Source organism: Micromys minutus (genome assembly GCF_963924665.1).
Source record: "Micromys minutus genome assembly, chromosome: 4".
Classification (NCBI taxonomy): Eukaryota; Metazoa; Chordata; class Mammalia; order Rodentia; family Muridae; genus Micromys; species Micromys minutus.
The window spans coordinates 315,213-334,714 of record NC_137973.1 but is presented as its reverse complement, the minus strand read 5'-3'; the positions used below and the strand labels follow the sequence as shown (position 1 = coordinate 334,714).

General features: G+C 35.5%; 1 pseudogene across 1 annotated transcript in view; it reads right to left on the bottom strand.

Annotated features, from left to right (window-relative positions):
- LOC308419587 (secernin-3-like) overlaps positions 1-17,025 on the bottom strand; it is a 30,600-nt pseudogene extending 13,575 nt beyond the window's left edge. Inside the window, exon 1 of the transcript in view lies at positions 17,022-17,025. The product of the transcript in view is annotated as a secernin-3-like (transcript). The remainder of the gene's footprint in view (positions 1-17,021) is intronic.
- Positions 17,026-19,502: the final 2,477 nt, after the last annotated feature.

Sequence of the window (19,502 nt, the reverse complement as noted above, 5' to 3'; positions counted from 1 at the left end):
TCTGGTCTGTGTCTCTGGTATCTTTCTGTGTGCACTCCGCAGAGATCTCTCTACTCCCTGGCAGCCCTTATTCCGGGTGGCAGCTGGGCCAGGCTCTGCTCTGCGTCCTGAAGTCATCTCCGGGTGGAAACAGACGTTCCTAAGATCTGTTCCTGGTTACAGATGCTCAGCCTCTCCGAGCCACCTTTCCGTCTGGCAGGTGTGCCAGGCTCTGCTCTGTGTCCTGAAGTCGTCTCCGGCTGGGAACAGAAGTTCCTAAGATCTGTTCCCGGTCACTGGATCGAGGAGGACAGGGCAGGTCAGGGCAAGGGGTGCCCTTTCCGTGTGCACTCCGCAGAGATCCCTCTGCTCCCCAGCAGCCTAGGTCGCCCACTCCCCAGTTGCTCAGCCTGTATGAGCCACCTTTCCGGGTGGCAGTTGGGCCAGGCTCTGCTCTGTGTCCTGAAGTCATCTCCGGGTGGGAACAGAAGTTCCTAAGATCTGTTCCCAGTCACTGGATCGGGGAGGACAGGGCAGGTCAGGGCAGGGGGTGCCCTTTCTGTGTGCACTTCGCAGAGATCCCTCTGCTCCCCAGCAGCCTAGGTCTCTCACTCACCAGTTGCTCAGCCTGTACGAGCTGCCTCAGTATATTTACCTTTACCTAGCAATATATCTTGGGAAATGTTATTGCCTCTTGCACAATTTCTTAGTTTTGTAATCATGTGTTCCTCTTTCTACCATGTTTATCATGAAACTGAAGAACAGCTTCCAATATTTCTGTTGTCAAACCTTCCCAGTCATGTAGTATACCTCTGTCCTGAAGTGTCCATGAATTTAAAAAATACTTCATGATGAACCAGTGCATACTACACAAAACACTGGCTTCCTCAAGTCTACTTAAATCTAACATGCCTAAAGTTTTCATTTTATGTTTTTATAACCTGGGGAACACTTACTGTAGGCTGGTATGTAATCACTGCATAAACTAAGTTTGGCTTTCTAAGAACCTTGAGTCATCCACATTTAGGGTCCTTATGGGATGGTATGTTAGGCCCTTGTCAAAATTCTTCTGGCTGTGTATGACTATTTTTCTTATTCTTATTTAAAAGTCTCTCTAATTTTCTTCTAAGGCTTTTATTTCATCAATCTACTTTTCCATTGAGCTAGTGCAGTAAACTATTTTGGTTAATAAAAATAAAGTAAAAAAATATCAATCTTCTTACATGGTGCTTCTCATCCTTTACTCTCTCCTTGAGAACTTCTCAAGTGACTTGCCAACATCTCCTGGCTTCCCAGTTTGTCCCCAGCATGTGTAATCTATCTGTTCATGGGACTTTTTAAATGGTGCACAGTCAATATGTTGATTTAGAACACAAAAATCCCAGACATGTAATTTTACCAGAAGTCCCTGTAGCCAGATGTTGGGGTAAAAACCTGCCTCCTCAAAGAGTCAGATAAAGTACTCAGATGATCGTCCTAATTCACTGACCTTCCAAAAGGAACACATTATTTTTCCCTCTCCACTCTGTTTTAAATACCCTCTACTCCAAGACTTTCCATTAGTTTAGTTGTGCTTCTTCTCTATCAACTTGTTTTTTGCTCTGCTTTGGACCCAGAGTGGACTTTTTAGCTTTCCAATAAAAGAGTATAGAAGAAAATCCTTCTTTACAATAAACAGAAAGCTCTTATGCTGAAGGTCTGTGCTTGGGCTGAGCTATACCATAAAAAGATTTTTTTTCACACAGTCTTGGAGTTTATAGTGTAATCAAACATCCTAGGACATACATTAGTAATGTTCCCTTCATTACATAAATCAGGAGTTCTGATTGTTTCCAGGCATTTATGAGTTCCTCTACATGTGAATACCAAAGAAGATCAGAAGTGTATTCTTCAAGCTGTTGCACAAGTAAAGAGAGTACCCAAAGTTTTAAGAAAACCCCGACCCTCTTCACAAATAAATTCCCTCCTTTTTTGACACATAATTCATTGAATGAGGGTACCTTTTCTGACTTTGTCTCATTGTCCTATGTACTGTTGAATGAAAGTATTGGTGTCCATGGGACATGAACACAGATCTCAGTTAAACAGGGATAATTTATTGAATGCAAATCCAAAGAGTGAAAAACTAGGGAAACAGCTCAGAGCTGTGTATTGAACATTGCTCAGGTATAATTTATGAAGTTTAAAACTGCAAAACCCATGATGAGCTCATATGCAGGTGCTGGAAATTATGCACTTAGAGGGCCCTGAGTCAAGGCATTTTAGACATGATAGTTCATATTTACCTTGAATTTCCTGAATCTTACATAAACCTTATAGTTGTGGAATTTCATATGATTAGCAAGTCTCATAAATATGCAAAACAAAACAGGATATATGGTCAGCAGGACCTTGCTTTGAGTCAAGTTTTTTGTTATGTTCATGATTGGTATGTATCAACAGTATGAAATATCTGACTTCCATGAAACAAAATTGCTACAGATATGTTACTGGAACAAGTTTGAATAAGAAGAAATTTGTGTCATTAGGAAAGATGTCTACAAGAAGTTACCATGGTCAGGTACAATCCATGTTGTCAACAGGAGCTCTTTGGATGTGAAATAGAGAATGTGTTTGTCACCTAAAATGATAATATCCACTGCTACTTTGAGAGTATACTGTGCTTATGTGAAACTCTGCCTTCCTTGAGTGATGCCCTCCTAATAGAAATTATCAAGTGCTGAGGCCACACCCAAATAATCCCTTCAAGGGGCTAGAGATAAGCCAGCAGACACACTCCATTCCCTTGTCCTGTGATTAAATCAAGTTGAAACACTTCAAATATGATGGCCTACTTAATCATTTATCATTTTCCAACTCTGACATTTATTTCAATACAGGTGAACCTTCATCTCAGAAGATCATCTTGGTATACTTCTCCAGGGCCCCCAAATTTGTTAGAAAATTGGGTATAGTCAAGCAACTGCTGTTATCAGTAAGAGGTGATAATTTTCTGTAATGTGGTGAGACTAATATATTTATTTATATAAATGCATTAATGGATAATTCTGTGTCAGGGGTGAGAAACCAGAACTATGTCCTGGCCATAGCTCACGGGTATGTGGGGGCACACCTTGGAATTCTCTGCAGGGACAGAGTGAGGTAGAATGAGCACAAAGAATGATAAGCAACACTGCTGAGGAGCCATTTAATTTTAGCAATGAATACACATGAAAGCTTGATACTTGATGGACACAGAAAGACAGCCTGATGACTTTTCTACTCTACTAACATCTAGAAAGAAACCATTCTTTCTCCTCCTCTACTTTGTCTTAAATACCCCTAGTTCATAGAATCTCCTTTCTGATTGATTATGTTTTTTCCCTATCAACTGGTTACTTGCTCTGCATCTTGACCAGCTGTTGACATTATTTAGATTTGGATGAAGGATCTTGTTCGAGACTACTCCTCTGTTGCTGTGTCCTGTGAGATTTTGGCAGTTTCCTCTTGGGCCAGGAAATGGAGCAGAGGTGGTGGTCTCACCTGTGCTCTCAGATGTGTCATCATTCCCATAAGACTGGCTTTCTCCCAAGAGGGTCTGGGTGCAGAGAGCTCTGGCACCAGGTCAATGAATAGTATTTTATAAAGAGGCATTTAATAAAAATGTCTTGAAATAAATTATATTTTCAATAAATACACTAAACTAGAGCATTCAAATACAATATGATTCTGTTGTTGTTCAAGACCAGTAGAGGCAGAAAAGGAAAAAGGGAAAGAAGGGGGAAGTTTAAATTATTGAACACACTGATGTAGATATGCTCTCAATCTTATCTTTATGTTTTATTATAATCAGTTAGTAATGACCTTTTTGGGATGTGATATAATTCTTTTAAAATAGCACAAAGTTAACAATTGATTTAAAAAATAAGAAAGACAAATAAAGAAAGAAAGGAAGGAAGGAAATAACATATTTGACTAAATAAAACCATGTGATTTGGGTCACAAGACAAGTGAAATAGTAACGAAAAAACACTGTATAGGGTGAGGAGTGCCACACAGAGGATCACTCCGAAATCTGATAGTCATTGCACTACATTAGGAATGGTACTGAACCAAACTCATTTGATTTTTAAAACCTTAATAAAATTTAGTTCATATAAAACCAATAATAGGATTCTACCTTGAATAATTTTCAACTCAGATTCATAAACTTTAAAAATTCAATATGTTTGCATTCATATTAGAGCCCATGAAAACATAGCACAATAGAGATATAGTAGAAAAAGTTCTAAGCTTAATTCCTTATAGATCTGATAACTATATCTACCTTAATCACACTTGTATTGTGTGATGTTAGTGACAGTATCTCAATTTCTGTAGTTCTCAATAATATTCTCCTCACAAGATAAGCATAAAAATTCTTATGCAATGGTGTCATTCAAAATATTACTAGAGGAATGGATATTCAGCAACTACAGCAATAAGTATCAATGTCAGCAAGTAACATTATCCAGTCATCATACATAGTGCAAACGAGGTAGAATACTTTCAGCTCATTCAGTCCTTATAACAACCTTATCAAGTAGGTGACACTGTCATTTTTAATCTTACAGATAACTAAGTTGGAACTTAAAAAAATATAACTATCCATTTCAATTTTTTTTCCTCAAGCACATACTTGATGTTTCCTTGGGGCCTATCAGCAGTAATTTAAGAGCATATTATTAGACCATTCTTTTTTCAAAAATGAACAAAAATGACACATAAACCAACAAAACCTAGAGAGAACATGTAAGTGAATTAGATCAGAATCTAATGCAAAGAATGTCTTATTTTGTACTTACTTTTGCTAGTGTGTATTCATTCCACATTTGCCATTACTTTGGCTTTTAATGTATGCAACACAGCTTTTATTCGAATTCTGTATATCTTCACAAGTATAAAAGCTACTCTACACAAGATATCCAATAGGAAAAAAGCAGTGGAAATTACAAAACAAATTATTTTAGAAATAAACCTGATAAAATTACTTTAATTATAAAAAAATCAAAAGATATACATTATCAAGTAAAAGTAGTTGAAAATGTGTTTGTTTAGGTAAAAAAAATTGTGTAGACTTAAGTTTTACTTTTTTATTTTTTATGTAATGAAGAACTTTCTTCCTTAACCTGTTATAAACAGTATGAAGTGAAAACAGTTTTTAGTTTCTATGAATAATTTTTGAATGACTATACTTTAAGGGTCCTTTGAGCTGAGCTAATCTTGCCTGAACTTCTCACTTTAACTGAAAACTCTTGATTTTAGAGAAGTACAATGTTCTTTCAAGGACCTTACAATCAGAAAACAAAAGAGCAGAGCTCCAGTCACATGGTCTACTCCTCTTTACTACATGGCTTTCCCTGCATTCGTTCTCCAGGAAGTTGAAAGTTAGCATCTTAGGCTCTATCTATGTAGGCCTGTAAGTTGCCAGAACAGGAGAATGTAGAAATGGCATTGTGTCAGTTTCAAAGTTTTAAATATAAGGCCAGGCTTTATCTCAGAGAAAACAAATGACAGAGAACTTTAATAAAGTTCTTCCAAACTTCCCCTAGAATTTGTGCTGTGAATCTTCTCCTTTTTCATGTTTCTCTTGGTTTTAGTCTTTTTACAGTATCCCAGATTTCCAATACCCTTAGAAATTCCTGCTGACTCTGAGAAGATCAGCTATGTGTTTAAACTTTGAAGACTGAAAATCAGTGATTGCTCTTTCACAATTTACCCAGAGGTGAATTCTTCCAGTGTTACAAAAAAAGAATGAGATAGCCCAGACCAAATACTTAATTTGCTTCCATTTAAACATAGTCCAAATAGATTCAAACATTTTTTTCTTTTATGCTGGTAGTCTTGGAGGAAAAGAAATATAAGTTTTTTTTTTTTTTTTTTTTTTTTTTTTTTTTTTTTTTTTTTTCTTGTTAGATAATTACATACTGGCATTGGGTGAAGTTTTCTCCTGTGCTTTGGATTACGTGAAGGAATGACTTCAGCAGGCAAACAGGCCTTTTAAACAAAAGTTACTTAACAAAGTACAGATTCATCTGGCGGGCTGTCCTAAGAAGGATTGGAGAACAGCATTGTCTTGGTTGTTTATTTTAAACATCTTTTCATGGATATTTATGATATAGGTGATATATCTTTGGGAAAAGTGGAATTACAAGGTAGGAAAAATATTTAAACCAGAATGAATCAACTCTTTATTTTTATCTATATGTGGGACTGAGTCCTGACACTTTAGTCTTTGTTTTAAGGGGAGCAATTTATGTACAACCTTTCGTACATAATTTTTTTTTGTACAATTAACAAAAAAGGGCATTTTGACCACAAGGAATGACAGCCATTTTTCTGACAAGCAGGCAGGTGTGGACTGTGCTGAAAGCCACCTCTCAAATGGCACCACCACAACTTTAGATGGGAACCACTGTGCACTTTTAGCTGTCATATCACTTCATGTCAACTCTTCTCTTCAGAGAATAAAGTGTATCTCATTACAGGGTTGCTTCTGAGCTGGCCTCACTTTGCCATTAAACAATACTCTGTTAGGTGAAGAAAAAAAAGCAACGATCTTTTCAATTTCAACCACTTCTAAAGTTTTCTATAACAACTCTAGCATATCAAATTCTTAACCTGAAAATAATAATTTTTTGGTGGCTAAGAAAGATATTTTTTAATATCTTCCATATGATTCATTTAAAATAAATGCAATTATTGTGATGGTTATGAGTCCAAATAACTCCTCTCCAAGTCAGTCCCAGGGAATCTCCAGGTCTGTACTTTATTTAGACATCCTAGGTTGGGGAGTTGTCTCTCAGCTATTGATTCAGCCATTTAAGCAAACATACTCCTTTGTAGCAGTACCTACTGTTGAAAGCATGCACTGCTTCTATCTTGCCATTCTGTAGTGTTGGATCTTCCTCTCTCACCCACTCCAAGCTTTCTTCTTTGACAATATACCAAGGAATCATTAAAATGTATTCTTAGCTATTTGGTTTTAGGAAATAAAGGAAGAGAACTTAAATGTAATTTTGCAACTAAGAGAAAACATTCATCTATAGATGTTTCTGTCTAAATGGTTATCAGGAGATGCATGTGATGACAGTCCTATTATCACAACACTAATGAACTAAAAGTAGGAGGAACAAGAGTTCACAGTCACCCTTGTCTAAACTCAGTTCTCATCCAGTAGGAACTATGTCAAATGGCCAAATATGTAAATGAAGTTAAATAAAATGATTATCATAGAAAATTACTCTCAGAAATCTAAATGTCACAGCTGAAACTTGACAGATCATCCCTTGAGAAATCAAGAGTAACAGAGGAAAATACCTTGGGCCTAGAATGTTTTGGAGTAAAAGTAAACTTCTGCTATGGTGAAAGCCATAAAATGGGAAGTAGAATTTTTACTGTAAAATATAATTAGAGATCAGCTGGTATACAGCAGAATTAAGTAATTTTCTTTGACCATTAGTTTCTTAAGTTCCAATATATATGTTATTAACTGTCACAAACAAATGCTACGGGATGGTCGTCCTACAAGGTTTTCATTGTGTGTGGTATGTGTGTTGAAAATGAAAGAAATCCATGATGAGCAATGCAGTCACTGTGAGCTATTTGCTGACATTTTCCATTGCTGGTGATTTCTCATATGCTTCTTTTTATACTAGTCTTGGTTACTTACAAAAACTTGGGGTATTTTTATAACTCCAGAATAAATGTAGCATTTCTAAGGCTAGTACCCTGTTTCTCATGAATATGAAATACTATCTTCAAGAACAATGCAAAAAGTGAAATAATACATTTGAATTCTGAATTCTTGGCAGGAAAATATAGACAGTGGAGTTAATTTAATTGTTACTAAGCAACAATAATAATACAAACAAATATTTCATGAAAAAATTAGATAAGTCAGTTGAGATAAAACCTAAGGAAAAATCTACAATGGCCTTTTAAAAACACATCTTTCTGCATATTACATAAAGAAAAAAACATGTTTTAGTAGGAGGCAGAAGTGAACTGATATATGTGACTGATATTTTCATCTTTGTTCTGGACACTAATATCAGAATAGAAATAAGAGAAAGACAATAACTGAAGAGTACCTTCATTTCAACTTGAAAATGTTATCTGAAAACAAAAAGGGTCTAGTAATGACAAAATTATGATTTATTAAGATTCATAACTAGAACAACAGAAAGTACATAGCTAGAAACTGTCAACTCACAAAAAGTGTGTAACTCACATTCATAAGTCTTCAGTTAAAAGGCCAATGACAGACTCAGAAAGTAGATGTTAGGAAAAGGTAAAACATTTATTTGGAAAACTATTAAACCAAAGCAGATTAATAAAAAGACTGTGTTGTTTAGCAGTTGAAGGGGAAAGCTTTATTAAAATGGAAACTTAGTGGGAACAGGTGAGATACACAGCTGCCTGGGTAGTTAGAAATTAGAGGTTGTCTGTCTTTAAAAGATGTGATAAATGTTAGCTCTTTACTATCTGATATCTTACATCCTAAATAGATAAAGAAGTACCATTGATTAGGAAGGTGCTTTTCATAATAATAACTAACTTTGTGAAATAGTGATTAATATTAAAATAGTGTCTTTTGAACAGGGATTATACACCAGAAGCAGAAGATTTAGCATACAGAAAATGCTGGCTCCATTGCTAATGCTCAAGAGTGGCATCTTTCACTACAAAACAAGGATGGCAGTGAATACAGATTCAGCAGAAACAGAGGAAATACAATGTTTGGCAGGTTCAGTTCAAGATATTATTAGGGCAAAGATAATAAGCAAATAATACATTGTTCATCATGCCATATAAAGTTAGTGGCTTTAAACATCAAATAAAATGGTTGAAGAAAGTTTTAGGTTTTTGTTTTATCTATAGGAAGTTTATAGAAATATACCTTTTTATCTCTAACTTGGGCTTTCCCCAAAATTGTTTACTTGGAACGTGAATAAGTTGAAGTGATTATGTCATCTATTCACTGAGAGAAACAGAGGCCAACAATTCCTAGCTGTCTGAAAATGACCCTATAGGGTAACTAGAGATGTATGTAAGAGTACATTGAGTTTTATCTGAAGCCACCTGAAGAACAAGTGAGGCTCACATTGACCAAAACAAATCAGTGTGTACAAGGGGCAGGAAAGGTTGACCACAAACTTTCACAAAAGCCATTGTTGCTAGATGGTAGATTCATAAATTACAAGGAGTGGATTGCCTTGTTTGTATGTTATTCAGTCCTTAGCACAAATCCCCAGGGAGCAGCATGCAAATGAAAGTAATAAAAACAGCTGGAAAACTCAAGGGAATCTTATACTATGAGTGCATTAAGAAATTTGAATGCTAAGATTGCTGAAATCCCAGAGAGGGACTTCTTCCAGTTCACTCCAGTGCAGACAGTAGCAGGGTTCACTCATGAATTCCAGCTCAGTACAGAGCAGACATTTTTAATAATTTCATATATAAGAGTAATTTTTATTCACCAGATATAATTGTACTTGAAGCTTTCTGCTGAATAAGCTCATCTTTTCTACCTCTTTCTGAACTCTGGCTGGCTGGCTCAATTTAGCTGTTCTGGATCAAACTTCTGTCCAAACTGAATGATTCAAATTGGCTTTGCTTGGTTCCTCAGTGAATTCCTCTGCTTGGCCTCAAGTGAACTCTGGTAGTCTGTTTTAATAATAAATCTTCTCACTTATTCTCATTTTCTGGTTCTTCCCATCTTCACGTGCTACTGGTTTCTGGAAAACTGTCTTTCTCCCCTCCCCCCTCTCTGTGATGCTTTATCAAATTGCCTCTTTTTACTGCCTGTTTTAATAAGAGTTGGATGTATTCTTTCTCTAAATCTTTCTGGTAAGTCTTTCTCTGAATGCCACTTTTGCCTCACAATGAGGTATGGTTTTTAAACATGGCTTCCTTTTATAAATTAATTTAACCTCCATTGTTAAGGATTAAAGGTACTAGGAAGATGTCTGTATTCCAGCCAGATCAGACTGTAATCTAGGTCATGTCTACATTCCAGCCAAATCATATAAACCTAGGTCTTTGGATGTAATCCTTTGTCTGTGTATCTATGTGCTAAATTGAAATTCCTGCACATTGATTAGTATAATTGAGATGACACAGTAAGTAATAAAATAAAATAAAATAAAATAAAAATGAAGACAATAATGTACTGATATATCTCATCAGATGCTTTGTTGATTTGGTCCTGCAGCTTTATGTCACCTCTGTGGGACACTCAAGTTCATGACATACATCTGTGGATGAAAAAGGATAGACTACAATATGGGTGGATATCTGAGATTCATGTTCTACTAGTATTTATAATATGCATGCATTTTAAACATTCTCTTTGCTGAATGATTGACTCAAAAATTTTTGTTGATTTGTGTCCTATGTATATTACTCATCATTCTGATTCCCTCAATTTAAAAAAAAAAAAAATTAGTTTTTACATGGGCATTATACATATAAGCTAAATATGTTAAATGACTAGTTATTTCTTCAGATTTCTAGAAAAGATAATCTCTGGTGTCATCAGTCTAGCTCTAAGTTAATGTTACGTTCAACTCAAGATGTACCCATGTAAGAATATATTCTAATACAAAAAAATATATATATATCTCAAAGTCATAAGCAAAATACTATACTTAGATACTTTATAACATGTAATTGAATAAAATTATTATACACTAAACATTATTTAAAAATAGAAAAAAGCCTATCAGTACTCAAAGCTCTGTGCATAGCTTCTTTACAAATATAATCTCAGTGATAGTCACAGTTCTAAGCAGAAGGGACACAAGAGTCAACCTTAAATTTACAGGGATAAAGTGAGAACATTCTAACAAGGGGTGAATAAATATATGTCAAGTAGTGATAAATTCTATTGTGAAAGATAAAATAGGGCCATGCGAAAGAGCATAGTGAAGCTCTTAGGAAAATAAATTACCTGTGAAAAAAACTACAAAGTTTAGAAAAATAAGAGTCTTCTTTCCATAGTGCCTGGTGTTTGAAAGGTTTGCTGAATCATAATGTTAACTGCTTGCATTTCTGTCCCCCCCCCCATAGGTCTATTCTTCTCCAGTCTGCCTGGATTTTTTTGTCCCTGTCAAGATGATAAGTTCTCTGCAGGGTTGTAATATTTGCTACTTTACCAGGCTAAAGACTCCTCTGCTAAAAATAGAATTCTCTAACAGTTTCAATTCTATTTTTTATGCACACATACACAGTTTTCTTCACACATCTCTTTCACTTTACATACTTCCATTCCAGTTTGAATATCCATTTCTGTCTTTCCACTTCTTAGACACATTAATCAGGTCACTGCTTATATGACCTTATATATCTTTTCTCTGCATGAAACTATGTTGATTATCAGATAAAGACACATTTGTATCTAATGCCACAATGGAGATATAAAAACTGCTTCTTATTCATCCACATTGGCTGGAGGCAATATGCATCTAATTCTAATATAATAAATTAAACAAATTGTTTTTTTTTCTTGGACAGACAAATGAATTACTATAGCTTTTCAATCAATGTTATCATATATTTTGCCTTACTGATTAAGATATTATAGCAAACTTTATTGTGCTTTTGGAGACAATTATATTAACATAAAACCAAGCTAACCAAGCTAAGGGGAGAGAGAAGAAACACAGGCAGTTCACTCTGGTTCAGCAAACTTTACAAACACTGTGCACTGTTGAAACAGGCCACCTATTTTTTCTTTCTTTTTTTTTTTTTTTTATCTCTTACAACTTTATTTTTTAAAGGGATACATATACAGATTTTAAAAGGCATTTTGGCATAACACTATATGAATATTTTTGTCAGTACTTAATTCTTTTAGAAGTTTGATAGCATGCATTGAAATCCCACTAGTTACCATAAGGATAAAGTACATGTAGGACAGAACGGAACATGGAAACAGTTTTCTTGGTGAGTACATATTAAGCATAATGATCTTTGAATATCAAAAATTGCCACAAGACTATATTTTTATGAGATTGCAATGTTTCTGTAAGGCTAAGGACACTGTCAAAAAAACAAAACGGCAGCCAACAGATTGGGAAAAGATCCTTACCAACCCCACATCTGATAGAGTTCTAATAGCCAATATATACATAGAACTCAAGAAGTTAGACTCCAGAGAATCAAACAATCCTATTAAAAATGGGATACAGAGCTAAACAAAAAATTTCTCAGTTGAGGAATATCGAATGGTTGAGAAGCATTTAAGGAAGTGCTCATCATCCCTAGTCATTAGGGAAATGCAAATCAAAACAACCCTGAGATTCCACCTCACACCAGTCAGAATGGCTAAGATTCAAAACTCAGATGACACCAGATGCTGGTGAGAATTTGAAAAAAGAGGAACACTTCTCCACTGTTGGTGGGGTAGGAAGCTGGTACAACCACTTTGGAAATCAGTCTGGCAGTTCCTCAGAATATTGGACATAGTCCTACCTGAAGACCCAGTTATTCCACTTCTGGACATATATCCCAGAGATGCTCCAACATACAATAAAGACACATGCATCACAATGTTCATAGCAGCCCTATTTCTAATAGCCAGAAGCTGGAAAGAACCCAGAATGTCTTTCAGTAGATTAATGGATACAAAAATTGTGGTGTATTTACACATGGAGCAACTACTCAGCTATTAGAAACAATGACTTTATGAATTTTTTAGGAAAATGGATGCATCTAGAGAATATCATTCTGAATTAGGTAACCCAGTCACAAAAGAACAGACATAATATGCAGTCACTGATAATTGGATACTAACTCCAGAAAGCTCAGAACACCCAGAAACAACTCACAGGCCATATGACATTAAAGAAAAACAAAGGGCAAAAAATGAATACCTCAGTCCTTCTTACGGAAAAATAAATAAATGTATAGCATCCTCTCAGAGTGTGGTACACCTGGGTCAACTATTTTTCTAAACTTTATATTTTATTCACAAGGTTATTATTTTCCTAAGAGCTTTACTATGATCTTTCCAAATCGATGTTTTCAAATGAGACTATAATTTTAATATCTTCCTCCTCTTATTTTCCCTTTCTCAGTGTTCCCATTTCTCATGCAATCATGAAACCACATGTTCACTAATTTTCACTTGTCTCCAAATGTTATGGCTATTTTTGGTTGTCAACTTGCCTATATCTGGGATGAACTAAAATCCAGAATTGGAAGGCTCACCTGTGATCCTAATCTTGAGGTTGGGAGACACAAGTTTCTGACCTGGATCTTGGCATGGAGATCTTGAGGCACAGTGGCTATGAATGCCAGGAGACTAAGGCAAGTCTGAGTTCAAGGTCATCTGGGACAAAGCAAGTCGACATTCATGCGTGGTGGTAGACAGCTTTAATCTGGGACATACCTTCTTCTAGAGATGTACATGAGGACATTGGAAGAATGAGGATTTTCATCTCTTGGTGTGCTTGCTTTGTGGGATTGAGCAACTGCTAGATCCTTGGATTTTCATTCAGAGCGGCTGCTAACCATTGTTGTGGAGTCGGACTACAGACTATAAGTCAAATTTTCTTACTATATAGAGACTACCAATAACTTCTGTAACTCTAGATAACCCTGACTAATACACAACCCAACAAGCACAACTTGTGTGGATTACTGAGCGTCCATAAAGGAAGGGACAAAGATACAGCATGGAAACATTTTATTAGGTTTTGTCAAATATTTCTTACTGTTTTAAAGCATGACTCTGGTATGTTTCATACTGAATTAAAGATCATACTTGATTATTATGATTTTAAATTTTCAAACAAAATGTTTTTATAACCTTTTAATAAGCTTATTATTACTGTTACATAAATATTCCAGAATTTCATATGTATTCCTGTTTTCTCATAAAAATTCTTTTGGGAGCTTAGCATGACATATTATATCTACTTGATTTACCATAAACAATATGTGATGATGTGAACAATATATGTGGATCAAGGGCTTTGCAAATAGCCATTTGATATCTCTGGTATTATGCTAGATGAGTGGAGAAAGTGCCTAGATGACAGGAGCTCATAAAATATAAGTCTTCCAGATTAGGACAGTTATCATTGGGTGAGGCATTTGCCTACAATCCCCTGCTCTCTCGAAGTTCTCTGGAACATATGCCTCAAGGTTTCTATCTAGTTTCTTAGCTACAAAGGCCATAGATTTTAAGGAGTCATACCAGTAGCTTTGTCTACAAAAACTGATGGAGATGGTTAAATTGGAGATACCAAAACCTTCTGGGAGTCATTTTTGCCTCAGAACTAACAACATAATAATTAACTCCCTTGCCTCTTTTGGCTTTCACATTCTTTGTATTTGACCTCTCAAAACTAATATAATTTAGTACCTTCATGTATTATTTAGTACCTACAACATAAAACCCTGTCATGTGAGAGGGACAACATTGCTGTTTGAGAAATGACTTATATCTTTAAAGCATATAATTTGGCTAAAGAAAGAAAATTTTAAAAAAGGTGACAGGTAAGGATTGGTTCTTCAAAAGACATAGAAACAGAATACTAACGATCTCACACAAATTATTTGCATCTTTTTATAAAACTCTGGTTTTGTTTATCAAGTGCTGGTCTAGTTTAGAGAATGCCAGAGATCAATAGCATGAGGGACTGAAAAAAATATTTTGCCAGCAAGGTAAATAATAATTCATGTTTAAGGTCTGGACTTCAACAGAATTGAGCTACAAGTTAGGTCCTTTGTTAGAGATTGGCTCTAATACTTTGATTTAATCAGGAATGTGGATGTCGAAGTGTTTAAAGTCTTTGTCCCCATTTTTTTTGTTTTGTTTTGTTTTGTTTTGTTTTGTTTTTGTTTTGATTTTTGATTGATCACTAAAGATGCCAGTGACAAATGGCTGAGTATAGGGCAAAGCACTTAATGTTGCATGGGTTGGATGCAGAGAAGATTGGGTGTAGAATCACTGTGAGTGGAATAGAAGGAAACAAAGCCAACCAACCATGTAAGACTTTGAATGAGAGGTCATTGGCCACTTCCCCCACTGGGCTTGGGGTAGCAGGAGATGATTTAGGAGTGCCCAGCCTTTGAAATAGCCAAGGTTTTTTAAAAAAAATAAGCTTGTCTCTGTGTGTTTTTGTAGTTGTTGTTGTTGTTGGTAGTGGTGGTGTATGTGTGTGTGTGTGTGTGTGTGTGTGTGTGTGTGTGTGTGTGTGTGTGAGTTTGTGTGTGTGTTTCATACATGGATCCAAAAATAGCTCCTGAACAGGTGTGTGCATGTGATCATGTGATCTGCAGGAAGCACGAAGTAGTATACCAAACCTCACCTCAGCAACCCTTCATAACTGGGTGATAAAAGCCAGGCTTTCACTGAATTCCTATCTGTTGTTAGTGAAGGATTCTTGCTGGTAACACTAGTGGTAGAAATGGCACTTAAAATCATCTAAGTGTTTTCAACACCTTCTCATGCCAGCCTACCACTTGTTTGTGTTGTATATTTCTGTGTTGAATAAATATATTATATATATATTATATATATGTATTGAAACTGGAAATACTTGAACAGATTTTTGAGTGAACAAATGATTTCATTTGACTACAGCAAAGTGTATTTTCACCATTTTATTTGCATTTTAGCCCCGCAAGCATCTGTTACCCAAACTATTATCGATAGTTAGCAAAATCTCTTTCATCAGTGTTCCTAAATGGTAGAAAACATAAAATGATCAAAAAGTATAGATTCCAATGAATGTCCTAATATTAACTAACCAATGCTGTGCTTTTAACACACTCTGCATTTTGATGCACATTTTGAACAGTTACTCCTTGGAAATATTTAAAATCTTAGATATTTTTTGCTATTGGTCAGAGTATATAAATTTAAAAGTAAAGGTCCTGACGAAAAAGTGGTTTCACTGTCTAGTAAGTATGATTTACACCATCATCTCCATAGTAGGACTGCACACAGCATGACCCATTAAGATTTGTTTCTGTCATTCACTTAATAGTTCATTCAGAATTTATTTAACATTTGTAATGTGCTAAGCACTGCTGCAGGGTATAACAAACAGGAAAAAGGCAGGCAGAGAGATATTTTTGTTACTTTGTGCGTTTGTCTTTTTAAGACATGGTTTCTATGTGTGGCCCTAGTTATCCGTGACCTAGCATAGTAGACAAGGCTGTCCTTGAACTCATAGAGACCCCCCTGCCTCTGCCTCCTGAGTGCTAGGATTTCAGACATGGGCCCCATCACCAGACAGTTAGAATACCTTGTGTGTACTGCAAAAGAGAATTGCCTGTGGTTCATGGATCTAAGCGTAAATCTTATGATTTCCTGTCTGTTCTCTTCACTATGTTAACAGGATGTGCACATGTATTAGGTAGAATATTGTTAACTATGGAGCCACTTTCATCTAGAACAGAAGAAGACATGATTTCAGAGTAAGCAATCTCTCTGAAATGTGTTGTTAATGTAAGTAAAATAATCAATAGGCGATGATAGGAACCATTCAATGGAAACTCTGATTCCCAAGAATTATCTTCCTCCATGGTTGTGTGACCAATACCAAATTAAATAAAATAAGCACACAAAGCCATATATGCGTATTTCCTTTTCTTAGGCTTTTAGTTCAGTTTGTTTTGTAAAATAAAAATGGTTAGACTGCAAGGATGAAAGTCTTTTCAATTAAGCAACATGTGCTGTAGGCAGTGATGGCAATGATTCTGGAAATGTCTTTATCATTTCACTGCAACAACAAACTGGGAGGTAGACATTATTCAAACTAAATGATGACAGTGTCTTAAAGAAAACTAAAGTGCACTTAGATTATTTCTGCTGAATAAACTCATTGGATTGAAAATATTTTATTGCTTCCATTATTATGCAAATGACACCTGGTGCTAGATGTCAGAAACCTGAGGGCACCAGCATAGCTGCTGAGTTGTTAATCAGGAGTGTCAAGTCTTTTCTGCTAATTAAGCTTAATTGGGCTCTGTTATAGAAACACCATTTACAATCACAAACTTACCCATAATATCGAAATATCAGAGCCCAGTAAGGCCTAAGATTAACATCACCTGCTGCCTGTGAGCTCCTATGCCTAGTATACTGTGTGGAACAAGAAATTTCTTTCCTTCCATTCAGTTGTAAAAATTATATACAAATTAGTAGAATAAGTCTAACATTCACATAATAAAATGGTTTAGAAGAGTAATTTAGACCCAAAAATATAGCTTAATTTCATATTTATTTAAAACCAACCAGAATATAATAGCTTTTATTAAAAGCATGATGAGCTTTTAAAGATTCAAATGAAAATATATTATTCACGGGTTAACATGACCAGAAACTAGTCATGCTTGAAACTAAATTTTTATTTCATTTGTGTTCAATATTATTTTCAGCAATGTTACAAAACCTCCACTAGAAGCACATTATTCTGAAAGAAATGGCTTTATTAGTCTGCCTGGAGAAATATAGTGCAATTATTTCTGAATCTGATAACCAGCAAGCATTTCAAAGATTCAGCTGGCTATTTATTTAAAAACAAATCAAAAAGAAATGTTTTACTGCCAATGAAGAGATGGATTTTAAAATGGCCAGCAGGCTTCTGGTATTAGCCAGCTTTGTCAAATTCATTTCAGATGTGCATGAAGGAGTTTGCACTATTTTTTTTTTCTGTTTATGCCACAGTTTCTGTCAAGAAGAGTGCTCAGATACATGATGCACAGACACATAAACATTTAAAAAGAAAAAAGCCTACACTTAGTATCTCCACAAGGGAAAGCAAATCCTTGAGATAAATTAAAGCAGAGACAATGAGGATATCAGAAGAAAATGTAAGCTTTAATAAATTTTGTGAACAGTTTGCAAGAAATGTAATGGAACTTCTGGTTAATTTAAGTGCAGGTAAGGATCTGCATGACATAAATATGGCCAGTGGGACTTTGAAAGTTTGTGTTTTTCTATGAGTAGAACTGTTCTACTGAAAAGGACTAAAAGTATGCTTTATCTTGGAAAACATTAATGACTATAACCTGTGAACACAGATTTTGTTCTCTTCAAATAGCATGCTATTGGTGAGGTACCAATTTTGTGAACTTTTTATAGTAACAGAACACTTTTAGCAGAAATTCGAGAAATGGCATATCTGCAAATGCGTGGGCAGAAACATCAGGTAAGCTGGCCACAGCAGAGTGAGCCAGCAAGCGGTGGGCCTTAGATGCTGACCAGTCTTAGCTATTTTGTTCATTTGAATATAGGGAATTTGTTTGGACAATGTTTTACTTATTGTCAAAAGGTGTAGAAAGAAGGGCAGTAAATTATTATTAGGTAAGCTAAAGGTGTCCCAGGATAATTACTTTGTGGTCTTTGCAACATCCCAAAAGCTTCACAAAACTGAAATACTGAAAAGTGGTCTTTGTAGTCATAGCCCCTTTCCAAAAATTCTTGTTCATGTGTCCTAAGGACCATTCATTTATAAAGCATCAGAATAGTCCATATATGAACTCGAAACTAATGGCTCCACAATATTAAACTAGCAGGAACTTCACTTACAGTGGCTCATATGGATGGGTTTTATGCATTCAAGAGCATAAAAGTTAACAAGTTAACAACCGGCTGAAGATGGGGAAATTACTGATAATCTCTCCTCAATAACTGTTAGAAGAACATAACAGGTATTATCTTCCACCCATATTCATTTAACAGGATGGGGGGGCACTGTTTTAGGAATTGGTTAATGCCCATTGATTAAGACCCATTGAGAGAAAACTACTTCCTCCTGGTTAGGATAGGATAGGATGGGGTGGGGTGGGGTGGGAGGACTGGAGTGGTTTAGAGTAGAGTAGAATAAGAGTTCTCAACCCAGTCAGGTGGATAGAAAGCATTCTGATCTGTTCTTAAAATTAGAACATTACATGCTATTGTCTCCTATATTAGGAGTTAATCCAACTAGGTTTGTTAGTCACCTAGTAGATGGAGGTTGCCTCCCAAAAATGTTGACTGGCCTGAAGAAATACTAAGGAAATGAGAGAAATAATTATTCCCTTAACGAAATAATTTATACCACAGGAACCACTCTCTCAGAGCAGTTCCTAATAGATCTCCCTGCTAAATGGGTACCATTTTATGTGTTCTAATTATAGAGTGTAGCTTTTTGTTTTTCTTCTTCTATCTTTTTTTTGATACTGACAAAAATATAATCATGTTTACCCTGACACTCTGAGTTTCCTCATTTTTTTTTTTTCATATGAAGACTCCAAAACTGCATACTTTCTAGAGCTACTTTCAGACTACCATTCCTGACCATAAGTCAAAATGCCTGGTTATTATCCTTTTCTCCATCTTAGGCACTATGAGTTTTTTCTCAAATTCTAATAAAATATGCTTAGGTTTTTTTCTGAGTATGTTTTTATTTTGACTGATTTTTATCAGTGAAGCTAAGAATAATGTAGAACAGATACCTCACTAATTCCTGGTATGTTTCCTTCTCAATTTTTGTTTGAGA